The sequence below is a fragment of the Pongo abelii genome, chromosome 13 (assembly GCF_028885655.2).
Source record: "Pongo abelii isolate AG06213 chromosome 13, NHGRI_mPonAbe1-v2.0_pri, whole genome shotgun sequence".
Taxonomy (NCBI): domain Eukaryota; kingdom Metazoa; phylum Chordata; class Mammalia; order Primates; family Hominidae; genus Pongo; species Pongo abelii.
In genome coordinates this window covers 56,450,221-56,463,875 of record NC_071998.2, presented here as the reverse complement: position 1 = coordinate 56,463,875, position 13,655 = coordinate 56,450,221, and the positions used below count along the sequence as shown (strand labels likewise).

Below are 13,655 nucleotides of genomic sequence, written 5' to 3'. Positions count from 1 at the left end.
CATGAAAAGGTGATTGTGAATGGGAGAGTTCTCTGACCTCCCTTGCAGGATGCGCAAGAAAGATGTGGCTCATCTGTTAGGCTGCCATGTGTACTCAAACCACATATGGGATGAGGAGCACACAGATGGGCAGGTGCAGGAGCTGGGGCAAGTGCCCCTGGGCTCTGGCCCCACAGTAGTGTCCAGGGGTGAATGCCTGCAGCTCCCAAAGCCCAAGTGGGTGCGTGTTACAGTGCACTCTCTTAGCCTTGCCATCCACAGACAGCTTATGTGTTAACTAGCTCAGTGCCCTCTTGGTACCCAGGTACTTGTCCGGCATCCGGAAAGAATCAGGTTGCACATGGACTTGAGGGATGAATGTGGGGGTTTTATTGAGTGGTGGAGGTGGCTTTTAGTGGGATGGATGGGGAGCTGGAACGGGGGTGGAGTGGGATGATGATCTTCCCTTGGAGTTTGGCAGTCCAGAGGCTGATCTCCTCTCCAGCCATCCCCAGTTGAACTCCTCTCAGTGTACAGACACTCCTTCTCTTCTCTCTGCTGTGGTTCCTGCAGTTCTTCTGCTCTTCTGTTCGTCCTCTTGTCTTCTGTCCATATCATTTGGCAGTGGGGAAAAATGAAGTAACAGATTCATTCTACACAAGCATAGGTGTTTATGCCATTTCATAGGACATATGTACAGAAAATGGCAGCATTAACATGATCTGAAGGTGGAGTTTTTGGCCCTCTGACATCAAAAAGCCACCTCTTGAGTATTTATGCAGGCCCAGTTGAAGGATTGGGGGTTGATATGGTTTGGCTATGTCCCCACTCACATCTCATCTTGAACTGTAGTTCCCATAATCCCCATATGTCATGGGAGGGACCCAGAGGGAGGTAATTGAATCATGGGGGTGGGCCCTCATGCTGTTCCCATGATAGTGAATGAGTTCTCACGAGGTCTGATGGTTTTATAAGGGGACTTTCCCCCTTTTGCTGGGCACTTCTCCTTGCTGCCACCATATGAAGAAGGACGTATTTGCTTCCAATTCCACAATGATTGTAAGTTTCCTGAGGCCTCTCCAGCCCTGGGAAACTGTGAGTCAATTAAATCTCTTTCCCTTATAAATTACCTAGTCTCGGGTATGTGTTTATTAGCAGCATAAGAATGGACAAATGCCTCAGAAATTGGCATAAGTAACAAGGAGCTGAATGTTAATCACCAAGACAAAAAGGAAAATGTCTTCAGGGCATGTCAGAAATGTTCATGGCAGCCCTTCCCATCACAGACCCAGAGGTCTAGGAGGTAAAAATGGTTTCATGGGCTGGGCCCGGGGCCCCCCTGCTGTGTGCAGCCTAGGGACTTGGTGCCCTGTGTCCCAGCTACAGCTGTGGCCAAAAAGGGGCCAAGTTACAGCTCAGGCCCTGGCTTCAAGCCCCAAGCCTTGGAAGATTCCACACGGTGTTGAGCTGCAGGTGGATAGAAGTCAAGAATTGAGGTTTGGGAACCTCCACCTAGATTTCAGAGGATGCATGGAAATGCCTGGATGTCCAGGCAGAAGTCTGCTGCAGGGGTGGAGCCATCATGGAGAACCTCTGCTAGGGCAATGTGGAAGGGAAATGTGGGGTTGGAGCCCCCACACAGAGTGCCCACTGGGGCACTGCCTAATGGAGCTGTGAGAAGACGACCACAGTCCTCCAGACCCCAGAATGGCAGATCCACTGACAGCTTGCACTATGTGCCTGGAAAAGCTGCCGCCACTCAGTGCCAGCCCATGAAGGCAGCTGGGAGAGGGGATGTATCCTGCAAAGCCACAGGGGTGGAGCTGCCCAAGGCAATAGGAACCAGCCTCTTGCATCAGCATGCCCTAGATGTGAGTCATGGAGTCAAAAAAGATCATTTTGGAACTTTAAGGTTTAATGACTACCCTATTGGATTTCAGACTTGCATGAGACCTGTAGCCCCTTTGTTTTGGCCAATTTCTCCCATTTGGAATGGGTGTATTTACCCAATGCTTGTATTTCCATTGTATATAGGTAGTAACTAACTTGACTTTTGATTTTACAGGCTCATAGGCCTTGGACTTGGACTTTTGAGTTAATGCTGGAATGAGTTAAGACTTTGGGAGACTGTTGGAAGGACATGACTGAGTTTTGAAATGTGAGGACATGCAATTTGGGAGAGGCCAGCAGTGGAATAATGTGGTTTTGCTGTGTCCCCACCCAAATCTCACCTTGAACTGCAGTTCTCATAATCTCCACATGTCACGGAAAGGACCAACTGAGAGGTAATTGGATCATGGGAGCAGTTACCCTCATGCTGTTCTTGTGAGAGTCAGTGAGTTTTCATGAGATCTGATGGTTTTATAAGGAGATTTCCCCCTTTAGCTTGGCATTTCTCCTTGCTACTGCCAGGAGATATGAAGAAAGATATGTTTGCTTCCCCTTCCACCATTATTGTAAGTTTCTTGAGGCCTCCCCAGCCCTGTGGAACTGTGAGTCTATTAAACATCGTTCCTTTATAAATTACCCAGTCTTGGGTATGTCTTTATTAGCAGTGTGAGAACAGACTAATACAGTGGTCTCAACCAATTTGAACTGAACAAGAACTGGCCGAAGTTCCTAAAAAACAACTGACATGCTCATTACCCTGGCAACCTATGAATGTTATCTATAAAGTAGCCAGTGAAAGCTAAGTTTCAGCTGTTCAGAAGAGAGACCTTTAGCTTCTGCAGCCTTCAGCTTCATTGAAAAAGAAAAAAATAACAAAAAGCAAATGACCAAAAGCAAGCAGGACAGGCAGACTTGATGGAATTAACTTCTCAGTTTCAAGGAGGGACAGCATGCTTGGTGTTGTTATTGGCATCCCATGAGAGGCAGCAGCAGCAGGGGCAACAGAGTTTCCTTTATGGGCAACTAACCAGGGCAAGTGGGTTGTGGCAAGAGAGAGAACCAGGGAGAGAGATTGTGTGGCACCCATAGTTCCTGTCCCCATGGGCACATGGAGACACCCCTCAGAGCATTCTAGCAACATCCAGGTCAAGGGGTACTCATAATTTGCTTGTGTGACTATGGGACTCCTAGAGGCACTGCAATTTTGGCCTTAATTTAGATGTAACTCTGTTTGAATCCACAGCCAGGTGACATTTGGGTTAAAGAGTAATTGACCTAGAGTCCTTGCAATGTAATTATCCTGGAAAAGCTACCTCTTAAAAGCCTCTTTAAAGGCTTAATTTACATTCCAAATAGAATGCATCTGTTTTTCAGATTCTAATTATTTTAATGTTTCTGCAAAGGGTGATTTCCATAACTTGAATATTTGAAAAATTCAAGTTGTAACTATGTAGAACTGAACCAATATAGAATGAAAGGAAACCCAATGCATTTGTTTGTGAGGCATTGCCCTCAGGAGATATATATAGCTAGAATTTGCACTGCCCTTATTTTAAAAATGTCCAGAACCTCTAAGCTCCTGCTGTTTCCCTGGCTCACTCATAAAAAGCTGCCTAGCAGTCTACTTTTTGCCCTTGTAGTAATGCCTAATTTTCTTTGAACTAAATGCTTTATGCTTATCTCTTTTAATTGTAACCACCTGAAGTAGAAGAGTTTTTTTTTGTTTTTTGTTTTTTGTTTTTGAGATGGAGTCTCACTCTGTCATCCAGGCTGAAGTGCAGTGGCGTGATCACAGCTCACTGCAACATCCGCCTCCCAGGTACAAGCCTGGGAGTAGCTGGGATTACAGGCATGCGCCACCACGCCTAGCTATTTTTTTTGTATTTTTAGTAGAGACAGGGTTTCACCATGTTGCCCAGGGTGGTCTCGAACTCCTGAGCTCAGGCAATACACCCGCCTTGGCCCCCCAAAGTGCTAGGATTACAGGCGTGAACCACCTCACCCGGCCTAGAAGATAGTATTGATCCCATTTCATAGAAGAGGAAACTGAAGTGAATAGATCAAAGCCACACAGTGAATGAACAGGAAAGTGGGACTCTAAGGCCCCTCCCTAATCTGCACTGTGTACTACATCCCATCAAGAGCCTTCTGTATGACAGACATACCTGACAGCAATAACATAACTTAGGCATATTCTGAGAATGACCCTATGGTCTAAGAAGAATGTGTGTTTGTAGCTGTAAGCTAAGGAATCCAGAAGTAGCCAACATGGAGATTCATTCCTTATCCCTTGGCCCATCCTGTGGAGCACAGGCTGTACAGGGGATCAAGGCTCTTTGTTTTGGGTTAAGTGAAGGTTAATGGGTAGAGGTTCCTAGGAGGAGGGTGTTAAGTGAAAACACTATATAAACTGCCTGCTTTATACAAGTTGTTACAGTTCTCCTGTCTAGTCCACCACCACCAGACTGGACTGCCCTGTATGTAAGTTCCCTCAATAAACCCTATGTCTTGTTCACTGGTTCTAGGTCTTTTCTTTAGCCTCTCAAACACGATGCCATTCCTATTGAATGAAGTCAATAGGGGTCCAGCATGATACCTGCCAGTCTTGAATTCTTTTTATACCATTTTGCAGCCATCCCCCTCCCTCATTCCATCCTTGAGTTCTAACTCTAAGGACACACAGTAGCTGCTCAATGAGCTTTGGTTGTGTTGTCAGTTAATCATTAACAAAATGACCCTCCAGCTCCCTTTTAGAGTATCACCAAAAAGTGTTTTATGAATACACCATTTGCAAACGTTATCATGAATCTGGGCTGGATTCAGAGCCTAAAGGAGGGTAGAGTGCCTGCCTGGCTACCTGCAGAGCACTCACCTGAGCTCTTCAGGAATGATTTCACATGTTTTTGCCAATTCTAGAGCCATTGAAGTCCACAGCAGGTTTCTTTTTTCCCCAGCAGTCCCCAGCCTACCTGATATTCTGACAAGCAATTTGATTTATCTCTTGGCTTTTATGCGGCTCTATCTGGAGTAAAAGTGGCAAGGTATTTGAAAGTAAGTTAGAGTGTACGGTTGCTTTTATTGAGCATAGGAGAACAACTGGAACTGATTTTTTAATTAAAAAATTAAAAAAGGCTGGCCAAGGAGGTAAAGGGCTCAAACAGCCTGGCTTAGGGAAACTTGATTCCTGCTTTCAGCTTGATGGAGTCTCTCCTGAGCATTTCAGACTGTACAGCTGTCCACAGTTTGGAGGTAAAAAATGCCATCACCCTCTTAACCAAGCTTCCTTTTGTCAGAAATTCGGTTTCCAGTCCTGAATCACTTTGCATTTCTGTCTCCACAGCCTTTTTGATATTTCATTAACACACATGAAAATCCTTCTGAATGATGTTCCTGTGCTTTGTAAAACGTATCTAGCATCCCACAGGTGATATAGACAGGAGACAGGGAGATACTGAGTAGAAGAGGGAGGTTTCCTGGCAAGAGCCCCACCCTCAAGCCTGAAGACCCTTGGCCCTAAATGAGGACAGACATTCCTGTTTTTGCACTCAAGAAGTTGCCTTTAGGCCTGCTACGTTCCCTATCCTGTACCCATATAAACCCCAAACCCCAGGCTCCAGGAGTAGACCAGCAGATAAAGAGAAGCAGAGGGATGGCAGAAGGAAGCAGCAGGGAGACAGGAAGAGGAACGTTCAGCTGGGGGTGGTGGGAAAGGAGTTTGGCCGCTGGACAGCCCAGCTCCAGGGGAAGATCATCTTCCCACTCCATCCCCCACTTCCGGTTTCCCATCCATCCCGCCAAGAGCCACCTCCACCACTTGATAAAACCCTGCATTTATCCTTCAAGCCCGTGTGTGACCCGATACTTCTGGGATGCTGGATAAGAACTCGGGATACAGAAAGATTTCAAACTGGTCCTCTGACCTTGCAGAAAGGCAGAGGGTCCATAGAACTGGTTAACACTTAAAGCCATCTGTGGACAGCAAGGCTAAGATAGCATTGTAGCACTGGGATTGCAGGCACCCACCTCGAGACCTTACCATGGGGCTGGAGCCCAAAGTGCTCGCCCCAGCCTCTGTATCTGCCCTTCTGCGTGCTCCCTTTCCGGCAAGGGGTTTGAGAAGCAGCAGGGCGGTGACCTATCAGTCAATCCACACCCCTGTCACAAGTACTGAGAGGGGGAACCGGGAACTCTCCCGTTTCACAGGGGCTCTAACTCACTTCTTCATCACTAAGTTTAGAGTTGCTCCACACTTGCTTTTTTCTTCTATGGGTATAGGGGAGTTGGAGTTGCTAAAATGTGCTGCAGTCCATGTTTTCCCTTTAGCCTGGAGTACTCTTGCTTGATCCATTCCCTCATCCTCCTCTCACCCTACAGGCACACTCCCAAAAGTTTGTCTGGATATGGCTTACTTACTGTACCCATTCTTCATGTTACCTCCTCAAAGCCTTCTTTGAAACTTTCCACCTTAAAGATCAGGTATCCTGTAGTACCGATATATATGTAGTTGGTGCTAAATAAATGTGATTGGGTGGATTAATGAATAGATGGACAGTTGGATGGAGACCAAGCAAGGTGGTGTAATCCCATTCTGTGAAAATTTTAAAAAATAAGAAATTGAACTCACAACGGGACAACAAATATTTTGGTTTCCAAGGAAGAAAAAAGAACATTCTATATGTAGAATGTTTTTTTCCAGGGACTGTTTAATTCCTAACTTCCTAGCAAGGAGTGACCAAGATAGCTTTTTGAGCTATCATCTGGCTCTATGACTGTGGTGTGAGGAGGGTTTGCACTTGGTGCCAACACAGAGAAATCACCCTGTTTAGAGTAGAAGGGATGAAGGAGGAGGGGAGAAATCACATCCCCTGAACTCTCAGCTATGGAAAGGCCTGGCTGTTGGCACAGTTACCAGGTATTACCAGGTACCAATGTCTGTCTTGGATGACTCCAATCCTCTCTCCCTCTACTCTTCCCTTGTCACTCACTCCCTGACCCTCACCTCTCTGGGCATCAGCAGAGGGAAGCAGGGGCCTCTGCCATCCCATCAGCCTGTACATTCCTGCCAGACAGCCTTGGAGGTGATTGTCACTGCAATGGCATCTGGTGAACCCTGCCTTCCTCTGTCTTGGCTCATAATCTTTCAGAGCAGGAGGAGCAGCCACTCTAAGCAGCTCTGCACTTCTGTGCTTGGATGCTCACAGTTCAGACACGTCATCTCCCTCCTCAGCAGAGAACATGCTCACATAGCTGCTGCACAAATTTATGCCTCAGCCTGAACATCCATTAGCTATGCTTCCCTTTTATTTTTTAAAAATGGTAATTATACAAATAATACATGAACACATTTTGGTTGTAAAATTTAAAATCTAAGCATAAAAGTAAAGCTAAAGTCTACTTTGACCATACGCTTTCTAGACCATACCCCTTTCTAGAGGTAACTGTTGTTACCTTCTTTTGTGCATTTAGGCTCATATACAAAAATACAGAAAAAATGGTTTTCATATTTAAAAAATTTAAAAATCATGTTATGTATAGTGTTCATTAAATTGTTTTCTTATTTCACTAATATTTCTTTTCCTATTAATATATACAGATTAACCTCATTCTTCCTAACTGTTGCATACAGAATGGCTATGGATATAGTAGCATTTATTAACCCATTCCTTATTCATAGATAGACTCATTAGAGTTTTTTTTTTCCCACTAGAGACAACACAGCTACGAAGATCCTTGTGAAATCTAGTTTGTGTGTGAGTGGTTCCCTGAAACAGCATGGTAGGCACATATGAAATTTTAATGCATACCAGCAATTGTCCTTTAAAAGTGCTAAAGCAATTTACATTCCACCAGCAAGATATTTAAGTACAATTTAATACATCTTAAGTAACACTTGATTATTTCATATATTAAAATCTTCATATTTGGTATACCTTTATTATTATTATTCCTTTAATCATTCATTGGCTTATTCAACAAACGTGTATTGAGTTTCAGATATGTATCACCCACCAGGCAACAGAGTTGTAAAGCTAGCAGCTCTGCAAACAGCAACCTGCATGATGATTTCAGTGTCAGGAAAGCCTCTACACCAGAGCAGCCCCCTTCTTCTGCTTGCTGTAAGTGTCTTTAGCAGGGGATCTCAGCTCCCCTTGCCCAGTGAGCCATTAGGCTGTCAGTGCAAACCTGCTCATGGGAAGTCACATTCACTGGAGTCACTCATACCATGCTAGAGTCCCCACGGGATCATTCCTGAGAGAGGGCTGTGTTGGAGGAGTTAGGAAAGGAGGAGGGAAAGCTGCCAATTGTAGGCAGGGGTGAAGATGGGAGATCTTGTCTACTTCAAAGCTCCCCCTTGAATCAGCAGGTTGCTACTATATGTATGGTGGCACATTAGTGTGTTTTTTCTTACATTTTAAAGATAATTTACATGGATTGTTATAAAGGGCCTAGTATAATAATGAGGAGGATGATGATAATAATCATGTTTCATTGACTCTTAACACTCCATTGATTGTGACATGAGCCATTATTTTGTTAGCCACTGAGAAAAAAGTCCGGAAGAGAAGCAGATAATCACCTCTTGCAAGCCAGTGAAAGCTGACCCCAGAACAACACTAGATAGATTTCATCATTATTACCATTTTAGAGATAAGATAACTGAGGTTTAGAAAGATTAGATAATTTGTGCAGGACTATATAGCTAGTAAATAGCAAAGCTCGCCACTTCACCACTGCATCCTTACAAAACCCTCACTAATAGGGGCATGAGTAGTATGGATGAAGGACTTGGAATCATTCTTACAACACCCTGCTCTGATGAGCAGTCAACTTCAGCTGACTCCTAAATCCCACTGCTGGATCATTCTTGGGGGTTATGGGAACAACTGAGTTCTGTTCTCATATAGTCCCTGCCCTTTTCCCTCTGTGGATATATTTGTTCCTTCTTAATTCAACACAACAAATATTTATTGAGCACTTACTGTATGCAAAACATTGTCCTAGGCACCATCCCCTTGGCTTCCAAAGGGCATGGGAAGGCACACTCTAACTTCCCAGTGGAATCAGAAGAATAACTGCCTACTAAATATTAGAACTACCGAGAAAAACACATGAAATTATCTCTGAAAGTTTTGAAAAATAAATCAGGATTCTATTAGTGTTGAGATAGAATAATAGAACATTTTTAGCTAAGAAAGAAAATTAAAACCTGCTTCTACCATATACCCTCCTCCTTCCTCCTAAACACTTTAATTAAGCTCTCCATGAGCGGTCACCAGGATGAAGACATAGCAGCTCTGACTTTTCTCATTATCCATCTCCTAGAGACTAGCATGTGATTAGACTGACTGAATCTTTTGAGCCCAGGAAAGCATCGTGAAATTTGTGGTGTCCCTGAAAAGATATATCTGAAAAGATATTATCATTAGTTGTGCAAATATCCCAAATAAGGGAGCACTATAGAGAATTTAAACTTTGCAAGTTCACTGATGGATAAAAATTCTGTATGTGTGCATCTGTCACTTCTTGGATATCTGACTCTGCTTCCAAAGAGTAGACTATATCCAGATGGGCTTCTGTCACCTGGCTACAACAACAGCATGCAACATTTTAAATTTATTTATTTGCAGCCATATCCTCTGTTCTTTTGTTTTCCCTGGCTATTTCCCGCATAGCCCAGAGGCAGGTGTTACAATCCCAGTGGCCTGATCCTCTTGTAAGAATACCACCAGTACACCAGGGCATGACTGCCTAGGCTGCTGCCAGATGGGGAGATCTTGAATGGAAATAGTCACACATTGAAATGGTGCCAAGTAGCAGGCAGTCTTGCAAAACCAACATGGCTTTGGAGACACAATACCTCAGATGAGTGAGAGGCGTGGTGGTATTTGTGGAAACCCAGCTGTTGCAGATGGTGGCATTAACTTGCCCACCTTTGGTGACAGTTGTCTGAGTTTGGGATCACTAAACCTTAATATAGAATTTTTTTTTGGCCCTAGTATTCTCTGCGGGTAAACCATAGCCTTGGGTATCAGCTGAAGCTGTATATGATATTTCTAAAGACAGACTTTTCCAGTTCGACTAGCGAGAATGTATTAAATCACATGGCCATGCGTTCACTTCTAAACTGGAAATTCAACTTTAGTTGGGAACTGGCCTAGCAGGAGAACAAAGGCCATATAAAAGTTTCAAGGAAGAGGAAATTGTTCTCTTACATGACTGTGGACCCACTAAATGAAGCAATATTGCAAGATTCAGCTAGGAGATTGAGTGAAAACAGAAGCCTTGGGCTGCCTTCTGGCCACTTTGAACAGAGAGACATAAAGCATGTTTAGGAGGAAGGAGTGTGGATTGAGCTTTGATCTTCTGGACACTGTTAAACCCACTCTTACATCCAAACATAAGAAGGGCTGATTATCTGTTAACTTTCTCTAGTTTCCTTCCTCGTTCCATCTTCTCAGTGGGAAAATGAGTGGGTTTATTCTCAACTCCCTTTCAGCCTCATGACTTTTCAAATGATTTATTGGATGCCTGTCCTTGTGCCCAGCCATGTGCCAGGAGGACTGAGTGATATAAAGGACTTCTATTTTTGAGAAGTCGAACAATGAAATATGCACTCACTGTACAGCACCAGTAATAAAAGTGAGGGAGAGAGGGGAGGCTCACTTAAGTGTGGTCTAGTTTTCTCGCTGTAGTGATGGCAGGCTCTGATTAGCCTCTTTTTCTTCTCCCTTTAATTCCTCTGTTCTTTCTTTCTATGAGACAGGAGCAAGAATTAAATGAATGACATGAGGTAGGATCTAGAGAACTCCAGAAAATTGAATTATCTGAGCTGTAATGGCTTGACTGGCTGGCTGAGATAATCAGTCCTCCAAATTGATCCTGCAATCTTAAGCTAGGCATTGGTGGACTGTGCCAAACCCACACATGGTTTTCACTGATCTCTCTATTTGTTCTCAGTTTCCACCTACCTCCCAATTCCTAAGCCTTTTCCCCCAGATGTCCATGCCCCAGGCTCTTTAAAATTACTGTTTAGCTTCCATTTACCAAGCTCTGAAATGTCCCATGTGCTATGTGGGTGCTCCATGATGTTCCAAGGGGGCAGTGTTGTACCCCATTTCAAAGGTGAGAAATATACTCTGCCTGAATATCCAGTAGGTGCTGGAGTTTTAATGCAAACTTGGAATTGCCCATTCTTAGAGCCTGTGCTCTTTTTCTCTTGAAGTTTGTACAATGTGAGTTTTTGTAACACAGGGAATGACTAACGCTAAAATACTCACAGGGCACATCTGAGGCTTTGCCTGGCAACTTACTAGGATGATAAGCTTCCTTTGTTGCAGTTTCTTTAGATCTCAGATTCCCCAGTTATGAAATAAGTGGGGTTGGACTGGCTGATCCCATTCCAACCTCTTAGAGTCTGTGAGACCTCAGGACAGAGCAATTATATTTCTGTTAATCCTGGGAATTCTGCCTCTTAGGCCGGAGTCCTGGAAACTTAGCTATTGGAGAGTAATCCACTTCAGACAATGAGCCCTCTAAATGAGATTTTTTCAGACTAGATTGTAATATTTCAGCTCTTTGTTCCCATGAACACACACATGCTTGGAGGTCCATGAGACCAGATCTGTTCTTTGGGAAAGATGATATCCCTCTTTCTTTGGGAAAGATAATATCCCATCTTTGGGAAAGATATCAAATGCAGGAATGTAAGCAATTCTTGCATTTGAAAAAGACCAAATTTGGGGTATGTCCTTGGGGAAACTGTATTTGAAGAAGAAAGTTTATTACAAAGCTTTATGGAAGGAAAGAAGCTTAAGCAGTTGATGTAGATGAGCTCTAAGGCACTGCTGAAATAGGGGCCTAGGAAAGAAAAAGTGATTTTACCTGATCATATGGAACAGAGGTAAAGCAGCAGCACTTTTACTGCCAAGATAGATGAAAGGGATGAAGAGAAAAAAGCCAAGGGCATATTACAGTAGGCTTGATAAATGTCATCCTGAAATCTAACTCAATATTTGAATGCTATAAATTGTGTTAAGAAATATAAGGCCAAATAAACCTTTGGGACTGTTTGTGACTGATTCAAGGCGACTGAGTTTAAACTGCTGCTGATGAAATGGATGAGGGTAGAATAATGGTATTAGCAATTTAACAAAATCCTAATAAATCAGAGATGAAACTTGATTTAAGTTACACAGAAAGCCTTGCCAGAGCACATGGCCTCAACTCGGCTGAAGCCTGTGATTAGGATGGGAGCTGAAGTTGGAGCATGGAATCGCTGCTATTTTGGATTCACTTCTACATCCTAAGGAGGTTCTGTCAAGTGATAACAGGGAAGGCATCTGCTCTGAATTCACTCACCACATTTGCAAGCCTTGTGTTTTTATCACATGTGAATCTCACCTGTGTACTCCCATTTTATCAACTCTCTGGTTTGAAATCATCTCATCCATCCCTCAGTTACCACCTTAGGAGCAAAGGTTTCATCTCCAGTAAAGAAAGGACCTGGGAAGAAGGTAATAGGAAGTGAATATTTTGTCAGCATAAGAAAGAGCTTTCATCTTATTTCTTAACCTCTGAGAGCCCTGTAATGTCAATATTTGTATAAAACATGAAAACAATGTTTGTAACATATATGCATATGAAGGCTAATAATTTAAAATACAATTTCTGAAGTGTTCCATCTCCTAGAATGATGGTTGCCCTGGGGCCTTCCACTCATGAAGCAATGGATTTAAGATCTTCAGGGAAAGTGTGGAGACCAACTCTAGCAATAGAGTTATTCCTTATCTTTGACTAGCAAATAGGATTTTTGAGTCACTAGCAAGATAATAGTTTTCAAAAGTCAGGCTTTGGTGAAGAGAAATAAATTTCTAAATTCCTTGAGCTCCCATTAACATGTCAGGAATCATGGCTGGCGGACTGGCTCATAGAGTTTCTATAAACCTTGAAAGAGAAAACTTAGCATATAATGTAAGGGAAGCCTTGGCTACACTGGAAAGGCAGAGAGAAATCTTGCATCTTTAGGCTTCAGGAATTGTGGGTAGAAGATAGGAACCAGAGAACAGCCAAAGAGTTAAACACATGTGTTCACAGTTTCCCTTCTTGGGAGAATCTTGAGTGAATCCAACACTGAAGTTGGTGGCCTGCTACCTTCACTGGAACCTCTGTGCTTTGCAACTGCAGGGGCACCAGTTACACTGTATTCTTTGTGAACAGCCATTCCTGGAGTTGTGTAATGCTGTGGCCCTTTTTTCAAGCATGGCCTTATGAGGACTTCAGGTCTCTAGGAAAAATCTGGTAGAAGGATATGGGGCAGCCCCAGTAGAGGAAAGTGGCTTGAGGGACAAGACTCTGGAAGCTCTCTTGGCTCTGCTGAACTTTGGTGTGTTGGGTGAAAGGTCTGAAGCTTGCTTCATGGCCTGGTGAGAACTCAGAGCTGCTAAGAAGGGCCTGACATCAGAAATAAGCAACTACCAAGGACAGGAAAATCAACAACAAATGCCAGCCATGAGCATCAGATGATAAACTTTATGCCGTAAGGCCAGGTGGAATTGTCAGAATTGGCAAATGCCAATCCTGAGATCCGATCGACACCCCATGCCAGGTCAGCAGAGAGGGGCAGTACCCAGGCCAGCTTTCTCTCACCACCTCAACCCCCTTCCTATGTCTCCACTCCCCCAGTTATCAGAAATACTCTCAAGCTTTCACCTCCACCCAGAAGCCATCTTGAAAAGCAGGAAGAAGAGGGGGGAAAACAGCTCTGTTCAAAGAGTTTAAGTTAAAAT

General features: G+C 43.7%; 1 long non-coding RNA gene across 1 annotated transcript in view; it reads right to left on the bottom strand.

Moving 5' to 3' along the window:
* Window positions 1-310: 310 nt before the first annotated feature.
* Window positions 311-13,655, bottom strand: part of LOC129047858 (uncharacterized) — a 133,742-nt gene continuing 120,397 nt past the window's right edge. The window contains exon 3 of the long non-coding RNA XR_008509700.2: window positions 311-584. This is a non-coding gene — a long non-coding RNA (uncharacterized LOC129047858). The remainder of the gene's footprint in view (window positions 585-13,655) is intronic.